The sequence below is a fragment of the Mustela nivalis genome, assembly GCF_964662115.1.
Source record: "Mustela nivalis genome assembly, chromosome: X".
Lineage (NCBI taxonomy): Eukaryota > Metazoa > Chordata > Mammalia > Carnivora > Mustelidae > Mustela > Mustela nivalis.
In genome coordinates this window covers 38434041-38452816 of record NC_139040.1, presented here as the reverse complement: position 1 = coordinate 38452816, position 18776 = coordinate 38434041, and the positions used below count along the sequence as shown (strand labels likewise).

At 36.7% G+C, this 18776-nt stretch overlaps 1 protein-coding gene and 1 pseudogene across 2 annotated transcripts in view; both read left to right on the top strand.

The window, feature by feature from the left end:
• Window positions 1-18776, top strand: part of COL4A5 (collagen type IV alpha 5 chain) — a 240844-nt gene that overhangs the window by 33431 nt on the left and 188637 nt on the right. The window lies entirely within an intron of this gene.
• Window positions 14092-14458, top strand: LOC309856593 (protein BEX4 pseudogene; annotated as a pseudogene). The gene has a single exon. The product of its transcript is annotated as a protein BEX4 pseudogene (transcript).

Below are 18776 nucleotides of genomic sequence, written 5' to 3'. Positions count from 1 at the left end.
AATTTATATCATATTGTCTTCTCACAAGTTACGTCTTTATACATTGTGTGCCCTGTAACATATATTTATAATTGCTTTTTATGCATTTAGTTTTTAAACTATATATGAAATAAAAAGAGGAGTTACAAACTGAAAATACAATATACTGGCTTTTATATTTACCAAATAACTACCTTTACCAGAGATCTTTATTTGTTCCTAAGGCTCTGAGTTACTGTCCTTTCATTTCAGCTTGAAGAAATTACTTTAACATTTCTTTTAAGTCAGTTCTACTGGCAATGAACACCCTCAGGTTTTATTTATCTAAGCATGTCTTAATTTTTGAAGGATGGTTTTTGCTAGATAAGCAATTCTTGAATTTCAGTGTTCTTTTACATTTAATACTTAAATATGTCATTCCACTGCCTTCTGGCTTCCATGGTTTTTGATGAGAAATCACCTGTTAATCTTTTGAAAAATCTCTTCTGTTGAGTTGCATCTCTTTTGCAGCTTTATAGATTCTCTTTGTGTTTGTCTTTGACAGTTTGTTTAGGATGTGTCTTGGATCTCTTTGAGTTATCCTACCTGGAGTTCATTGAACTTCTTGGATGTGTGGATTCATGTATAATCAAACTTGGGAAGTTTGCAGCTACTATTTCTTAAAATATTCTTAGAACAAATATTTAGGGGCACCTGCATGGCTCAGTTGCTTAAACATCTGAGTCTTGATTTCAGCTCAGGTCATGATTTCAGGGTCATGAGATTGAGCCCCACATCAGGCTCTGTGCTGAGTGTGGAGCCTGTTTGAGATTCTCTTTCTCCCCCTTCCACTGCCCCTTCCTACCCTGCCTCATGTGTGCTCTCTCTTTCTCAAAATAGGTAAATAAATAAAAATACTTTTAAAAAAGAATATCTGAATATTCTTTTTTTGTTTTCTTGGGTACTTCTAAAGTGTATATTTTGTTCAGCTTGATGGTGTCCCACATGTCTTCTGGCTCTGCTCATTTATCTCCATTCTTTTCTTTCTGCCACTCAGACTGGATAATATCAATTGTTGTATCTTCAGATGTATTGATCTTTTTCTTCTGCCTCCTGATATCTGATGTTCAACACATTTACTGAAGTTTTCATCTCAAATATTGTGCTTTTTAGCTCTAGAATTTCTGGTTCCTCTTTTTACTTCCATGTCTTTGTTGATATTTACCTTTTGTTCATATGTTGTTTTTCTGGTTTATTTAGTTCTTGGTCCATGGGTTTCTTTAGGTCTTTGAGTATGTTTAAAACAGTTGTTTTAGGGGCACCTGGGTGGCTCATTTGTTAAGTGTCTGCCTTTAACTCAGGTCATGATCCCAGGGTCCTGAGATTGAGCCCCACTTCTGGCTCCCTGCTCAGCAGGTAGCCTGCTTCTCCTTCTCCCACTCCCCCTGCTTGTATTCCCTCTCTCACTATGTCTCTCTCTGTCAAATAAATAAAATCTTTAAAAAATTGTTTTGAAGACTTTGTCTAGCTTTTTTACAGTGGGTTTGCCATTAGAACACAGGTGTCATGAAAACTGCTACTAAACCTAAACCAAAATGGGAAAGGAAAAGACTAATATCAACATTGTCATCATTGAGTTGTTGATTTGGACAAGTCTACCATTACTAGTCATCTGATCTACAAATGTGATGGAATCGACAAAGGAACTATTAAAAAATTTGAGAAGGAGGTTGCTGAGATGGGCAAGGGCTCCTTTAAGTATTCCTGGGTCTTGGATAAACTGAAAGCTGAACATGAATGTGATATCACCATTGATATCTCCCTGTGGAAATTTGAGACCAACAAGTATTATGTGATTATCATTGATGCCCCAGGACACAGAGACTTTATCAAAAACATGATTATAGGTAAATCTCGGGTTTCCTGTGCTGTCCTGATTGTGGCTGCTGGTGTTAGTGAATTTGAAGCAGGTATCTCTAAGAACCTGCAGACTCATAAGTAGGCTTACACACTGATATTAACAATTGGATTAATTGTTAATTGTTGGTGTTAACAATTGGATTCTACTGAACCACCCTACAGCCAGAAGAAATATGAATAAATTGTTAAGGAAGTCAGCACCCACATTAGGAAAATTGGCTACCATCCTGATACAATAGCATTTGTGCCAATTTCTGGTTGGAATGGTGACAACATGCTGGAGCCAAGTGCTAATATGCCTTGGTTCAAGGGCTGGAAAGTCACCGGTAAAGATGGCAATGCCTGTGGAACCACATTGCTTGAAGCTCTGGATTGCATTCTGCCACCAGCTCACCCAACTGACAAGCCCTTGCATCTGCCCTTCCAGGACATCTACAGAATTGATGGTATTGGTACTGTCCCTGTGGACCCAAGTGGAGACTGGTGTCCTCAAAACTGACATGGTCGTCACCTTTGCTCCAGTTGATGCTAAAAGTTAAAACTGAAGTAAAGTCTGTTGAAATGCACCACAAAACTCTGAGGGAGGCTCTTCCTGGGCACAATGTGGGTTTCAGTGTCAAGAATGTATCTGTCAAAGATGCTTGTTATCCTGAACCATCAAGGCCAAATCAGTGCTGGATATGTACCTGTGCTGGATTGTCACTCAGCTCACATTGCTTGCAAGTTTGCTAAGCTAAAGGGGAAGATTGTTACTCTGGAAAAAAGCTGGAAGACAGTCCAAAGTTCTTGAAATCTAGTGATGCTGCCATTGTTAGTGTTAGGGTTCCTGGCAAGCCTATGTGTGTTAAGAACTTCTCTGGGGTATTCTCCTCCTCTGGGGTATTTTACTGTTGGTGACATGAGACAGACAGTGGCTGTGGGTGTCATCAAGGCAGTGGACAAGAAGGCAGCTGGAGTAGGCAAGGTCACCAAGTCTGCCCAGAAATCTCAGAAGGCTAAATGAATATTACCCCCAATACCTGCCACCCCAGTCTTAATCAGTGGTGGGAGAACAGTCTCAGAACTCTTTGTGTCAATGGGCCATTTAAGTTAATGGTAAAAGATTGGTTATTGAAGGCAGTGCATCATAAAACCTTAAGGAAAGGAGAATTTTTCGTGGACCATTTGTTTTGTGTGTGGGGGGCAATGTTAAGTTATTAGCTTTTATCTTTTTTTTTTTTTTTAATTTGACAGAGATCAAAAGTAGGCAGAGAGGCAGGCAGAGAGAGAGAAAGGGAAGCAGTCTCCCTGTTGAGCAGAGATCCTGATGCGGGACTCCATCTCAGGACCCTGAGATCATGACCTGAGCCGAAGGCAGAGGCTTAACCCACTGAGCCACCGAAGCACCCCATTAAGTTATTAGCTTTTAAAATCAGTACTTTTTGATGGAAACAACTTGACCAAAAATCTGTCACTTAATTTTGAGACCCAGTAAAACAAAAGTTTAATGAGAAAGAAATATATAAAAATAAAGTCTTTGTCTAATGATCAGCATCTGGACTTTCTCAGTGATAATTTCTGTCAATTTTTTTTTCTTAAACAGACTACATTTTTCTTTTACTTTGTAATATTTGGTTGAAAACAGAATTAGATTATTTTAAATGTGGTAGCTGGAAATCAGACTTTGCCCTTCACCAGAGTTTCCTCGTTTTTATTGTTGAGGGCTGCCGTTATTCATTTGTTTAGTGACTTTTACAATCTATTAATGCAGAGCCTCTATCCCTTGTCATGTGTGGTACTAAAATCTGTGTTCCTTTAACTTGTGCTGAGATGGTGTTTTGATACATATTTCTCTGAATGCCAGGAACCAATAAAAGAGAGAGAGAAAAGGAGAACAAAAGAAAAAAAGAGAAGGGAGAAAAAATATCATCTGTTTCTGTGCATTGGCTCTGCGTTATGGTACTCCTTTAACACTTTTACCAGGACATTTGCAACTCTGCCTTGGCTTTCACTCCCTCCTTATATTGTGCTTGGAGATCAGCTAGAGTGAAAGCTTGAGTTTTTCTTAGGGTTTTCCTTTTGGCTTATATACCCAGCTTATTAAATTGCTTAGTATACATGGGCATTTTTTAATGCCCCATTTTTCCCAAAAAAGCTCCATTGCTTTTCCTCCCAGGCTTTTGGTACCTTATCCACATTCCTCACCTTCAGTCTTTTGCCCCAGGCAACTGTGAGTTTTTCCTTTACCTTACAGTGTTTTTTCAAGATGCCTACAGCTCTACTTCCCTGTATCTTTTCCAAGTTACGTGAAACAAAGTTAAATGCCTTGCATCAGTCCTTCAGGTGGTTCCCTGACAGGTTAGAACAGACAAACAATTCTTCATGAATGAAATCTGCTCTGCTGCCCCTGGTACCAGGGATAAGGGTCCCACAATGAATGTGGCTACCCTCTTGAAAAGTGCCACTGAGCCAGGGAGGCAGCTAGGTAAGGACAAGCCAAAGGACCACAGACATTTTAATTTGTATATTTCTTGATTCAACATTTGTTTGGTTATTGTAAAACTTAAATAATTTTCCAGAGTTCTGACAAATTTGGTTTTGACAGTTTCTTCTTGATTTTTTTGATGTTTCTGCAGAGGGACAGGTGATTAGAGTTTCCTACTGTACCATTTTATTGATGTCCATCCAGAAAGTTTTTTAATATATTCTCTCACTGCTTTTTGGAAACACAATCCATTCCCTATTGAGTTACTTTTCATTTTCTGGACCCTCTACTCTGTTTTGTTAATCTGCTTGCCTATCCTTACACAATCAGTATTATTGATTAGTCTTGATTATTATAGCTTTATTATAAGACTTGAAATCAGGCTGAGCAAATTTGTTTGGATTGTGTTTAATCTGCAGACTAATTGACCATGATACTGAATCTTTCTTTACATGCCTATGGTATGTTTATTTTTTAGGTATTCATTAATTTTTCTTGGCAATGACTTATACATTTCAGTGTACCAGTTTTATTATTTTTTGTAGTAACTTTTTATAGATTCTTCAGAATTTCCTATATGCCATTTTTTAAAAGAGACAGTTTTACTTTTACCTTTCCATTTTTTCTGCCTATTAGTTGTTTACTTGGCCTGTTCAGGATAGGACCTCCAGTACAATATTCAGTGGAAACAAGGAGAGCAAAGTGGTGAGATAGTTATTTCTGCCTTGTTTTGCTCGTTAGAGGGAAAGCATTCAGTTTTTTACTATTAAATGTCATGGTAGTTCAGTGGTTCTCAATGGGTGGGGAAATTTGCCCACAGAGGACAATTGGCAATGTCTGGAGACATTCTAGGTTGTTACGATTGGGGGCTGTTATTGGCATCTACTGGGTAGAGGCCAGAGATGCTGCTTAATATCCCATAATGCACAGTACCCCCACCCACATAATCTGCATGACAAAGAATCATCCAGGCCAAAATGTCAGTAGTGCCTCTGCTGAGAAACTGTGATAGTTGTGGGTTTTATGGGCTGCCTTTTATCAGATTAGAGAAGTTACCTTTTATTTCTAGTTAGGTGAGAGATTTAATAAAAAATGGCTACTAAAATTCTGCATCTACAGAGATGATTATATAGTATTTTTTCTTTTATTGTATTTTTAGAGATAATTACTATCTTAGTCCATTCAGGTTGTTGTAAGAAAGTATCATAGATGAGGGGAGAAATTTATTTTTCTCAGTTTTTGAGGCTGGAAAATCTAATATCAGAGTGCTGGCAGAATCAATGTCTGGTGAAGGCCCCCCTCCTGGTTCATAGATAGCTGGATCTGCTTCTTACATCCAAATCTGGATCATGGAAATGCACTTGATTTTTTTGGGATTTGTGTAACTAAGCTGGCTCAAAGAGTCTCACGTTGGGAATGTAGAAAATAATTTTTATGCCTTTGTTGATTATCTCATTACAGTTGGGCTGGAAAATACTATATAATATGACTTCATTTTATCTTGATTACATCTGCAAAGACCCTACTTCCAAATAAGCTCACATTCTGAGGACATGAGGTAGACCTGAATTTTGGGAGAACTATTCAAACCAGCACACCATGCATAAGAAAATGTTTTATTTTTTTTTTAATTTTTTATTTTTTATAAACATATATTTTTATCCCCAGGGGTACAGGTCTGTGAATCACCAGGTTTACACACTTCACAGCACTCACCAAAGCACATACCCTCCCCAATGTCCATAATCCCACCCGATTCTCCCAAACCCCCTCCCCTCAGCAACCCTCAGTTTGTTTTGTGAGATTAAGAGTCACTTATGGTTTGTCTCCCTCCCAATCCCATCTTGTTTCATTTATTCTTCTCCTACCCACTTAAGCCCCCATGTTGCAGCCATCAAAAGAAAATGTTTTTAATTTAAATTTTACTTAGTTAATATACAGTACAATATTGGTTTCTGGAGTACTATTCAGTGATTCATCAAATACAATACCCAGTGTTCATCACAACAGGTACCCTCTCTTTTTTTGAGGTGGGGGCAAAGGAAGAAAGAATCTTACACCCAGCGTGAGCCCAACACAAGGCTCAGTCTCCTGAGCTAAAATGGAGTCAAATGCTTAACAGACTGAGCTACCCAGGTGCCCCACAACAAGTGTCCTCTTTAATATCCATCACCCATCTGGACCATCTCCCAACCACCTCTTTCCATCACCCCTCAGTTTGTTCTTTATCATTAAGAGTCTCTTAGGGTCTGTTTCCCTATCTCCTTTTTTCCCACCTTACCACATGTTCATCTGTTCCCTTGAATTCCACATGTGAGTGAGAACATATGTTATTTGTCTTTCTTTGACTGACTTATTTCATTTGGCGTAATATGCTCTAGCTCCATCCACATCACTACAAATGACAAGATTTCATTCTTTTTATTTGTATATATATATATATATATATATAAAATTTATATTTATTTTATATCTCTATATATCTCTATATTTTATATATAAAAATATATTTATACATAATATAAATATTACTGAGTAATATTGCACTGGATATAAATAGATAAAAGCTATATATATATAAATATTTATATATATAAAAGCTATATATATAGCTTTATATATATTTAAATATATATATTTATATATATAACTTATATATATAAATATAACTTATAAATATATGTATTTATATATATGCACACACACACAAACGTATATATATATATATATATATATATATATATATATACACACACTCCACATCTTTATTCATTTTTCTGTTGATGGACATTTGGGCTCTTCATAGTTTGGCTATTGCATTCACCCTGAATCTGTATTTTTGTATCCTTTGGGTAAATACCTAATAGAGCAATTTCTAGATTATAGGGTAGTTCTATTTTTAACTTTTTGAGGAACCTACAGACTGGCTGCACCAATAAAATTTTTTTTGAAGATTTTATTTATTTATTTGACAGCGATCACAAGTAGGCAGAGAGGCAGGCAGAGAGAGAGGGGGGAAGCAGGCTCCCTGCTGAGCAGAGAGCCCCATGCGGGGCTTGATCCCAGGACCCTGAAATCATGGCCTGAGCCGAAGACAGAGGCTTTAACCCACTGAGCCACCCAAGTGCCACAGAAAATTTTTTGTTTATGCTTTCAAAAAACATACTTTAAAAATATTTTCATCTTACTATCCTTTGGTCTAAATGCCAAATCTAAATAGTCCTATATGCAAATGTTCAGATAGACTGTCCAAGATTCATATAGGATTTCCCAAAGTTTTCAAAACAAGAAAATGTGGAAGAATATGATATCACTGTTACTTTTTCTAATTTAAATTTATCAGAATAAAGCAAATGATCATTACATTAGAAAGTGTTTAGAGGAGGAGGCTTGTGAGACAGTCATTAAACTTTTGCATTCCAATACATATGCCAGGTTGAGTAGTACATAATCTCCGCACCCTCAAAGAGCCCACAGTTCATTTGAGAGACAAATTATAATATGGCATGATGAGTGCAATAGTAGAATTGTACATGGGGCACAGAATAAAATACCCATATTGAGTTCTAAAATTGTGTATGTGTGTGAGAAGGGGGAGGAAGGGAGAAAGGGAGGGTGAAAGAAAAAAGAGTTAACTGATAGTTTTCAGAGGAAAAATAAGTAAATCAAAGTTGTTTATTCCATATACACTAATTTGAAACTAATCACCCTCACAGTACTGTAATGTGATTCCATCATATGTATACAGTGTTGATTTATTTATTCCAAACTGTCAATTCTCTGACCAGGTATTCTCTTTTGGATCTGGAAGACCTGCTAAAGGTAAAGCTCTCATATAGCTAATCGGGAAACAGTGGGGAAATACTTAGAATACTTAACAATACTTATAATAACTTGAAAAATTACAATACCATGAAACAAACATCAGCCTGGCCAACTGCTGATTTTGTAACTGAAATAAGTTGTTTCCCTTGGTTTTTATCCTGCCCCAAGGTGTTTTTTAGACAGGAGAAATTAGCTATAATAATTTGCTTAAGAAGATGTGCTGTGCAGGGCGCCTGGGTGGCTCAGTGGGTTGGGGCCTCTGCCTTCGGCTCAGGTCATGATCCCAGGGTCCTGGGATCGAGCCCCGCATCGGGCTCTCTGCTCCACGGAGCGCCTGCTTCCTCCCCTCTCTCTGTCTGCCTGCCTCTCTGCCTACTTGTGATTTCTCTCTCTCTGTCAAATAAATAAAATCTTTTAAAAAAAAATGCCGGGCAATTGAGCAATTCCCCGGTACTTTAAGAAGATGTGCTGTGCTACTTTGGATTGTTTTTCTTTTTCTTCCCCCTCCCCACTTCCTGCTCTGCTTACATTTATTTTTGATTAGGTAGTAGATTCAGGTGGCTCACATTTTGGTAGTTATAAAAGCCTATACAATTAAAAATTTCCCACTCTTTGTGCCTAGCCATATAGTTCTCCTTTCCAGAGGAATTCTATGTTAACTTTTTTTGTTTTTACTTTTAGAGCTGTTTCATGCATATAGGCATGGATGCTTGCAAACATACTTGCACTTACTTATGTTTCCTTATTTTTACACATTTACTTATGTTTCCTCATTTTTACACATTTTCTGTACTTTGCTTAAGATCATTACATATTAGTACATAAAGAGCTATGGCTATGTAGTCTTATTCAATTGTATGGATTTGCCATTATTCAACCAATCCTCTATTGAGAAATATGTAACTTGTTTCCTGGCTTTTTCTATTATATTTCTGCAACAAATAACCTTGTAATAGGTCATTTCAGATGTGTACTATCTATAGGATAAATTTCTAGAAATGGAATTACTGAGTTGGGTGGTACGTGCCTTTGTCATTTTGACAGATATTGTCAAATTGTCCTCCGTGGAGGTTGTACCTATACTGGCAAGAGATAAAAGTGCTTGTTTCCCCAACCCTCACCAGTACATTGTGCTATCAAACATTATATCTTTGCTAATATGATAGGTGAAAAATGGTATCTTGTTGTGATTTTAATTTGCATTTATTGTGTTCTGAGTAAGGTTGATTTTGTGATTTTAATTTGCATTTATTGTGTTCTGAGTAAGGTTAAACATCTTTTCATATATTTAAGACCTGTGATATTTATAAAAAATAAATCCCTTTTTATGATGGTTGGGATGCTACTGGATTGATGGCACAATATCTTTTCTCCTTAACTTATACCTATGGGCATGTTTTTTTTACGTAAGAGAACAAGGGTAATTCCAAAGAGCACCTTTACATCAAACTCTAAGCCAGAACATTTTACATGTTTTAAAGAATCACTAGCTGGGACGCCTGGGTGGCTCAGTTGGTTAAGCGGCTGCCTTCAGCTCAGGTCATGATCCCAGTGTCCTGGGATCGAGTCCCACATCGGGCTCCTTGCTCAGCAGGAAGCCTGCTTCTCCCTCTGCCTCTGCCTGCCACTCTGTCTGCCTGTGCTCACTCTCTCTTACAAAAAAAAAAAAAAAATTAAAGAATCACTAGCTTTTTACAATTAACTCACTATACAGCTAACATATCATAGTTGACAAACAACTGAACCAACATCCCCTCATAATTTTAAATGATTTAAATTACTCATAAGAAATTTAAGTCAATATTTTGTTACTTCTTAGTATTAAGTACTTACTGTACTTAAAGTTTTTTAATATCTTAAGAAAAATAGAATTAATCTTAGAAATTTACCAGTGTGTTAGAATTTACATAGACTTATTTAAAATTATGATATGTTCTCATTTGAAAGATGTGTTTGCAGTTTCCTTTCTCAATGCCTAAGACACATTGTAGGAAGGTTAGAAGTTAATGGTATATTTAAATGTGTTGGCTAATTCATAACCGGCTCTGGACTCTTTCATATCATACAACAGATTGTTCCCTGAGCTTTGTCTATGGAACTGTATATCGCTTCTATTAAAGCACTTATCAATGTCTGCCATGTATCGTCATTAGTTATTTATGTGTCTGCCTTCCTCACTAGATTGTGAACTTCTAAAGGATATAATTTGTATTCCCCTTTAGCACTAGCTTAGAGCTTTGCATAAACTACATACTCATAAAATGTTTGTTGAATTGAATTGAATCACATTTACATTGGTGTTCTGAGGTTGCATGTTTAAAAACAGTTTCCCACATATTTTCTAATTTCATTTTTATGTAAGGTCTTCTTCTAATGCTGCTCGAGTTTCCTTTCTGCTAATATTATTGACTTTGTATTGAAATGAATTACTCAAAGTGCTTTTCTAATAATAGCATTGAAGAGGTAGATTTTTTCTTACTGTACATATTTCCTTACTGATCTTCATTTTCTTCCAACAAAGTTCTACTTTAATTGTAACCACAGGCAGTTCTAAATATTTACTGGTCAGTGGTGGGTAGATTGAACATTGTAGTAAGTTATATGCATTGATCTCACTAAGATTCTCAATTTATGTAGACAACTTGAAATGTGAAATTAAATTTATGGTCATTACTAATAAATTTATGGTCATTACTAATTTAGAAGTTTCTATAACAGAGTGAACTTTTCAAATGGCTTTTTAAACTTACATTTTTATTAAAATAATTGTGGATTCACATGCAGTTCTAAGAAATATTATAGAGAGATCCTTTGTATACTTTACCTATTTCTTCCCAGTGGTGATACCTTACAAAACTATTGTATACTATCATAACCAGGATGTTAATATTAACACGAAATACCAGTCTGTTCATATTTCACCATATTTACTTGTGTTCATTAATGTGTGTGTTAGTTCTATATAATTTTATTACATATACAGATTCATGTGTCCTCCAGCACAGTTAAAATACTTCACAGTTCCAAAACCACAAGGATATCTGTATTGCGCTTTTATAACCACACACATCTCCATGCCCCACCCCCACTCTCCTAACTCATGGCAACCCATAATCTGTTCTCTATTTCTAAAATTTTGTCCTTTCAAAAATGTTATATAAATATAATAATATAGTATATAACATTATGTGATTAGCATTTGATCAGCATAATTTCCTGGAGATACATCCAAGTTCTTCTGATTATCAAGTTTATTCCTTTTTATTGCTGAGTAATACTCCATGTTATGTATGTACTAGAGTTTGTTGAATCGATCACATATTGAAGGAAATCTCGGTTGATTCTAGTTTGGGGCTATTACAAATACTGCTGCTATGAATATTACTGTACAGCTTTTTGTGTAAACAGAAATTTTCATTTTTGGGGCTAAATGGTGTGTCATATGGTATTTGCCTATTTGCTTTTCTAAGATATTGTGAAACTGTTACAGGGTAGCATTCTCTCTTTTTTAAAAGACTGTATTTATTCATTTGAGAGGAAGAGAGAGAGAGAGCACAAGCAGAGGGAGCGGCAAGCTGAGGGAGAAGCAGACTCCCTGCTTAGCAGGGAGCCTGATGTGAGACTCAGTCCCAGGACCCTGGGATCATGACCTGAGCCCAAGGTAGACACTTCACTAACCGAGCCACCCAGGTGCCCCCAGAGTAGCATTCTTATCCTAAATGAGTGATCCAATTTTTCCTTGTCTTCACTGGCATAGGCTATTGTCACTCCTTTTTATTTTTGGTGTTCTTACAGGTGTGTAGTGATAGCTCAGTTTGGTTTCAATTTGTGATTCTTTAATGGCTAATGATGTTAAACATTTTTTGATGTGCTTGGTTGCCATCTTTGTATACTCTTCAGTGAAATGGCTCTTCATTGCCTTTTGCCCATTTTCTAATTGGTTTGTTTCTTCTTTTTACTGTTGAGATTTTGAGTTTTTTATATATTCTAGATTCTAGTCCTTTGTTGGATATGTGGTTTGTAAATATTTTTTCCCAATCTGTAACTTGTCTTTTCATTTTTTTATTATTATTTTATCTTCTTATGTTTATGTTAGAATAGTACATCATTTGTTTTTGATGTAGTGTTCCATGATTCATTGTTTGCATATAATACCCAGTGCTCCATGCAATCCTTGCCCTTCTTCTAAACAGGATCTTTTGCAGAGCAAAAGATTTAAAACTTGATGAAGTCCAATTATTCAATATCTTCTTTTTATGTGTTGTGCTTATGGTGTCATCTAAGAGCTCTTCGCCTAGCTCTAGATACTAAAGATTTTTTGAAAGTTTTATAGTTTCATTTCTAAGATTTAATTCCATGATTCATTTTTAATTTCTCCAGTACCATTTGTTGCAATGGCCATCTTTTCTCCACTGAAGTGCTCTTTATACTTTCATTAAAAAAATCATCTGGGTTTATTTGTGTGGATCTATCTGTTCCTTAGTTCTTTACTCTGTTCCATTGATTTAGGTGTCTGGTATTTTTTTAAAGATTTTATTTATTTATTTGACAGAGAGAGAGAGAGATCACAAGTAGGCAGAGAATCAGGCAGAGAGAGGGGGAAACAGGCTCCCTGCTGAGCAAAGAGCCCAATGCAGGACTAGATCCCAGGACCCTGACACCATGACCTGAGCTGAAGACAGAGGCTTAACCCACTAAGCCATCCAGGCGTCCCTAGGTGTCTGTTTTTTCACCATTAACATATTGTCTTGATTACTGTAGCCATATAGTAAGCCTTAATATTAAGTAGACTGATTCCTCCCACTTTATTCTTTTTTCTCAAGGTAGTTTTAGGTACTCTAGGGCCTGTGTTATACAAATTTTATAATTAGTTTGTGTCTATAAATCCTTGCTGGAATTTTAATTGGAATTGAACCAAACCTACAGATCAATTTGGGAGAACTGACATATTTAGCATAGAGTCTTCCAATCCATGAGCGTTGTATGGCAATCCATTATTTAGATTTTCTTCTACCCATAATAAGTCTCTTTTGTGTTTTCCTTGTTTTGATGTCAGATGAAAGTTCATACATTAATCTAGATTTCAAATTTTTAGACTTGCTGACAATGACTAAACTCACTAATATTCATTTACTATTAATTTACTTATTAATTCATTCATGCACTCATTCACAATGCAGGTATATTTGTCTTGCTCCATTGCAATTAAGAGATAATATTTTGTTTACAGTACTAATATTGATTTTAAAGGTTATAACCCTGTGAATAAGTGAGAAATTGTACTAAAGGAAGGACATGAATATAGACTAAGGAATTTTTGTAATGATATTTACTGTAAATATTTTTGTCTCTGGTCCAAAATAAATATGGTCTGAGGAAGGGATTACTTACTAGAGGAACAGGATTCATCAGAGGGAGAGTGTATTCTTTGAAAATTTTCTTATTTGGTAGTTTTAAACCCAGAATCAAAAGAAATTGAGGGTATGGAGCGAGTCAGGTATGAGTAAGTGACTATTTAGGAGAGAATAGAAATATAAGGGCTGTCCTGGAGATACCCTTTTATGGAGTAATAAAAGCATTTAGGTAAGTTTATAACTCTTCCTTGAAATATGAGTATCTATTTTACTTGAGTTTTCTTGAGTTAATTGTTCATTCAACAAGTATTTATAGAGCCCCTACTACTTTCTCTGCATTTTGTCTGGACTTGTCAGTATATAGCTGTTAAAAAGACAGTATCCAAAAATCCAGCAGTCATTGGCTCCCTTCTCAGTACCTGCTCCCAGTGGTCCTGAAGGCATGTGGGCCAGGGGCAGCCCCAAAGAACAGGAGTCAGAGGGAGAGCATGTGTGCAGGTCTAAGTGTCTTGGCTGTGCACTCGTGAAGAGATTTGGGAGGGGGAGAATGCAAGGATAGGTCCAGGAGCCATGGCATCCAAAGAGAAACAAGCAATGAAAAATCTCAATGTGGAAAATGCCCAGCAGGAAAACAAAAGAGAACAGGGTCCCATGTAGAATGCAAAGGAATGGTGCAGTTGGAGAGGAGGGTGAAGGCCAGAAGCCTGGAGGAAATGTTAGGCTGTGGTGAATGAGACAGCTTGTCTCTAATTTTCAATGAGCTATACCTAACAGGCATATTGACCACAATGAAGTGGGAGATGATATGGAAAAGTTCATAGGGCAGACGATGGAAATCAGGAGAAAGACTAAGGAGCAACAAATGAGGCATTATAAGTGCTTCCAAACTCCTGAACCTGATAATCATTATGACTTTTGCTTATACCTTGAATCCTAAGATTTTCCCCAAGGTTAATAATATGGCCTCTGCTCTAGAAACTTGTAGTTTTGTGATTAACTTTCTCTATAACCTTTTTGGTATTTCCACTTAGAAGTTTGTAATTAAATATTGTTTTGTTTCAGTGTAAAACTTTCTGTCCAGTAGGACAATTTCACCCAGTTTTAGGGAAAACTATTTTTTTCATAATATGAAATTAATAAAGCAGTTTTAGAAGGAAAAAAAGGTAGGATGCCTGAGTTCATGGAATTTATAATGTAATATGATACATAATATAGCAATAACAGCATTTATAGAATTTTTTCCAGCAGGTAAATGGCATGATAAACTCATTTGAATAGATCTATTTACAGATATTAGTAGCCAGTACAAAAAGGAATACCAAACTTGTACATCAGTTTTCAAGTTACAGGGATATTTCTGATTTTACTGTTTAAGGTTTTGAAATTTACGTATCTGAAGTTATGGATTTGTTTGGCAAATGATTTAATTATGGCTTAAATAGGTATTTTCTGAGCCATTAATACACAGCATTTTAAATATATTTGATGACTTGGCAATATATGTCAAAAAGAAGAGCATGGGGTGCTTGGATAGCTCTGTTGGTTAAGTGTCTGACTCTTGATTTCAGCTCAGATCATGATCTCAGGGTCCTAAGATCAAGCCCCAGGCCAGGCACCCTGCTCAGTGGGGGTCTACTTAAGATTTCTCTACCTCTGCTTCTCCTAGCCATGCATGCTCATTCTCTCTCTCTCTTTCAAAAAAAAAAAAGAATCTTTTTTAATTAAAAAAAGGAGAGGCATACACAATCTTTGGTATGAGAAATCTGACAAATAAGTGGCTGATAATGTTAAACATATGACATAAGGCATAAGACATCAAGGAGTCTATAGAAGCCTGTGTAAAGTTCATATTAAAATAGATACCCTCTGGAGTGCCTGGATGGCTCAGTTGGTTAAGTAGCTGCCTTTAGCTCAGGCTGTGATCTGCATCAGGCTCCCTGCTCAGTGGAGAGTCACCTTCTTCCTCTCCTCTCTCTCTCTCCATCTGACCCCTATTCTCGTGCTCTCTCTCTCAAATACATAAAATATTTACAAAATAGATATCCTGGAAAGCAAAATAAATATGCTTCCTGACATGTTACAGTTGAAACCTACTGTAAAATATGTTTCAGATTGAATGGCATGTTAATAGGAATATTAGGAATGATCATATATTTCAAACAATTGATTCTTTTGTACATTTCATTTGTTAAAGTACAACCATTTATTTTTCACTCTTATTTTTTATTTTTAAAAAATTATTTTACTTATTGGGGTACCTGGGTGGCTCATTCAGTTAAGCATCTCCCTTTGCCTTAGGTCATGATCCTAGGATCCTGGGATTGAGCCCCATATTCAGCTCCCTGCTTAGCAGGGAGCCTGCTTCTTCTTCTCCCCTCTGCTCATGCTCTCTCTTACTTTCGCTCTTTTTCTCTCTCAAATAGATCAATATATTTTTTTAATTCAAAAAATATTTTACTTATTTTATTAGAGAGAGAGAGAACATGAGAGCGCGGGAGTGGAGAGGGGCAAAGGGAGAGGGAAAGAATCTCAAGTTGACTTTGTGCTGAGTGGCAGAGCTGCAGGGGAGGTGCTTAATCTCTTGACCTTGAGATTATGACCTGAGCTGAAACCAAGAGTCAGACACCTAACTGACTGAATCACCTAGGCACCCCTAAGTATTTATAATTTGCTCAAATTAATGAATGCAGTGTGATTTGAATCTTTATTTTCAAGATTTTGTTTATTTGAGAGAGAGAGAGAGTACAACAGAGAGCATGTGTTGGGGGAGGTGCTGAGGGATAGGGAGAAGCAGACTCCCTGCCAATCAGGGAGCCCAATGCTGGGCTTGATCCCAGGACCCTGGGATCATGACCTGAGCTGTGGGATCATGACCTGAGCTGAAGGAAGATGTTTAATGACAGCTACCCAGGCACTCCATGAACCTTTTTTATTTTTAAATAAAGATTTTATTTATTTATTTATTTATTTATTTATTTGAGAGAGGGAGAGAGAGCGTAAGCCAGGGGAGGAGCAGAGGGAGAGGGGCAAGTAAAGTCCCCACTGAGCAGGGAGCCCTGGGTTCAATCCCAGGACCCTGAGGTCATGACCTAAGCTGAAGTTAGAAACTTAACAAAGAGCCACCCAGGTACCCTGATTTGTTTGAATCTTGATTGGAGAAACAGTCTGTTTACTTTAGGAAAGTATAGGAATACTCTGGTTATGAGATGAAGATATCCAATATAATCCAAGATATGGATGAGTAGGTTATTGTAGACTACAACTATAGAGCATTCAAGAAGTGAGGCAGAAAAGAGAAGATAAATTGTTTTTGAGCTTCAGGATTCCATATTATCTATTTGTACTTATTTTGTTCTTTTGTTCTCATTCTCATACTTTTTGTTTCCTCTTAATATTGGCTTGCATGTGGCCAACATAGCCTTTGAGGCCATTCTATATCATGACCTCTTGGCTTTATTCCTATTGCTACCTAGGTTAATCTCTTTCTGTTTTCTAGTTCAAATTCATGGGAGGAAATCTAATCAGTCTGTTTGGTATGTTTATTTTTTCATGCTGGCCCCCTCCGAGTCTACTGGCCAACCAAAGGATTGATTGTTTTTTAATTACCTTGCTCCTTCCTGTTCTATAATTACCTACAGTCATGCATGGGAATTCTGGATCATGTAGTATAAAACATGACTGCCTGTGGCTGCCCTTTGTAGGGACAGTGGGCAGGACCATTTCATTTAGCAAGGACTTTAGGTTTTACTATGATTAATAAAAAAGGGTAATTTATGAAATTTATGAATTTATGATAAGGTATTATTTATTAATAATTTATGAATTTTATGAATTTATGATAGGGTATTATTAATAAGGGTAATGTATGAGACTATGCTACTTTTAAGTACGCTTATTCAGGCCTAAAAGACAGTTTTTAGGAAAACTATCTATTACTGTATTATAGTTATCTGGGATGAAATGTTGATTTGGAGTTTTCTTATTGTTTTTAGGAAGTTGCTGATACCCTAAAGTTTAAATTACACAAATTAGTCTTAGAAAAGCAGACAAATTTCAGATCTTTATTTTATATTTATGTATATTTTATAAATATAATAAAATGTAAATTGTTGAACTAATAACTACCATTAGTTCATTATCCAGTTTGAACCTCATTAACTTTACAGAGGTAACTAATTGGTTTGGTTTATCTATTCAGGCCTGTGTCAACATTTGTGTACATTGAGCCAAAAATACAAATGCAACTGTTCATACCATATGTATAAAACTTTAAAAAATTTTAAACCAAGTTAACAAACTATTAAATAATATAATGTATTCCCACATTTTGACCTATGCCTTTATAATGAACTGGAAGGTTAGAATCAAGTTTAGAATTCTCAAACTCCTGTTTAACACTGGGATATGATTGCCTTGGGGATTTTGACTCCTAGTCCTTTTCTGGCCTCCTCTTTTGGTATCTGACTCTGTCTTCATGAGGGACCTCACTCTAACATACATTTTCTTCCAGGCTATGTATAGAAGCTCTGTCCATGGTCCCTATCATCAACTTGCTTTGACAACCCTTTGGACCTAACATTAGGCACATAGATAGCAAGATCCTCCCTCCAGAACAATGCTTCAGAGTGGGTCCTGAGAGAGAATTAAGCCATAATACCTCAAGGCATTCATTGGATAAAAATAATAAAATGATACCAGTCATGTACTGTATTTGAGAGAATGGGCAAAATGGTTATATGAATAATTTTCTTTAGGGTTTAAGAAAGGCTAGTGGGGGGCGCCTGGGTGGCCCAGTGGGTTAAGCCACTGCCTTCGGCTCGGGTCATGATCTCAGGGTCCTGGGATCGAGTCCCGCATCGGGCTCTCTGCTCAGCAGGGAGCCTGCTTCCCTCTCTCTCTCTCTCTGCCTGCCTCTCCATCTACTTGTGATTTCTCTCTGTCAAATAAATAAATAAAATCTTAAAAAAAAAAAAAGAAAAGAAAGAAAGGCTAGTGGGCTGAGAAAAGGCTGGTGGAGAGTAGACCTGAAGAAAAGTCCTCTGTGGGCTCATGAAAGTGGCTTGGGGATATTTGGGCAGGGAATTTTGAGATCTTGGGTACTCAAACTATGATCTAGAAGGGGGAGGCACAGGCTTCTGGTGGCACAGGCTTCTTCTTTCCCTTTGGCCCTGCAGAATCTTCTCTCCTAGAACTGGGAGGCGCTGAAGAATGGCTAGCATGGGGTCTGCTAAATTATGAGGCCCTCTTTGCCTGTA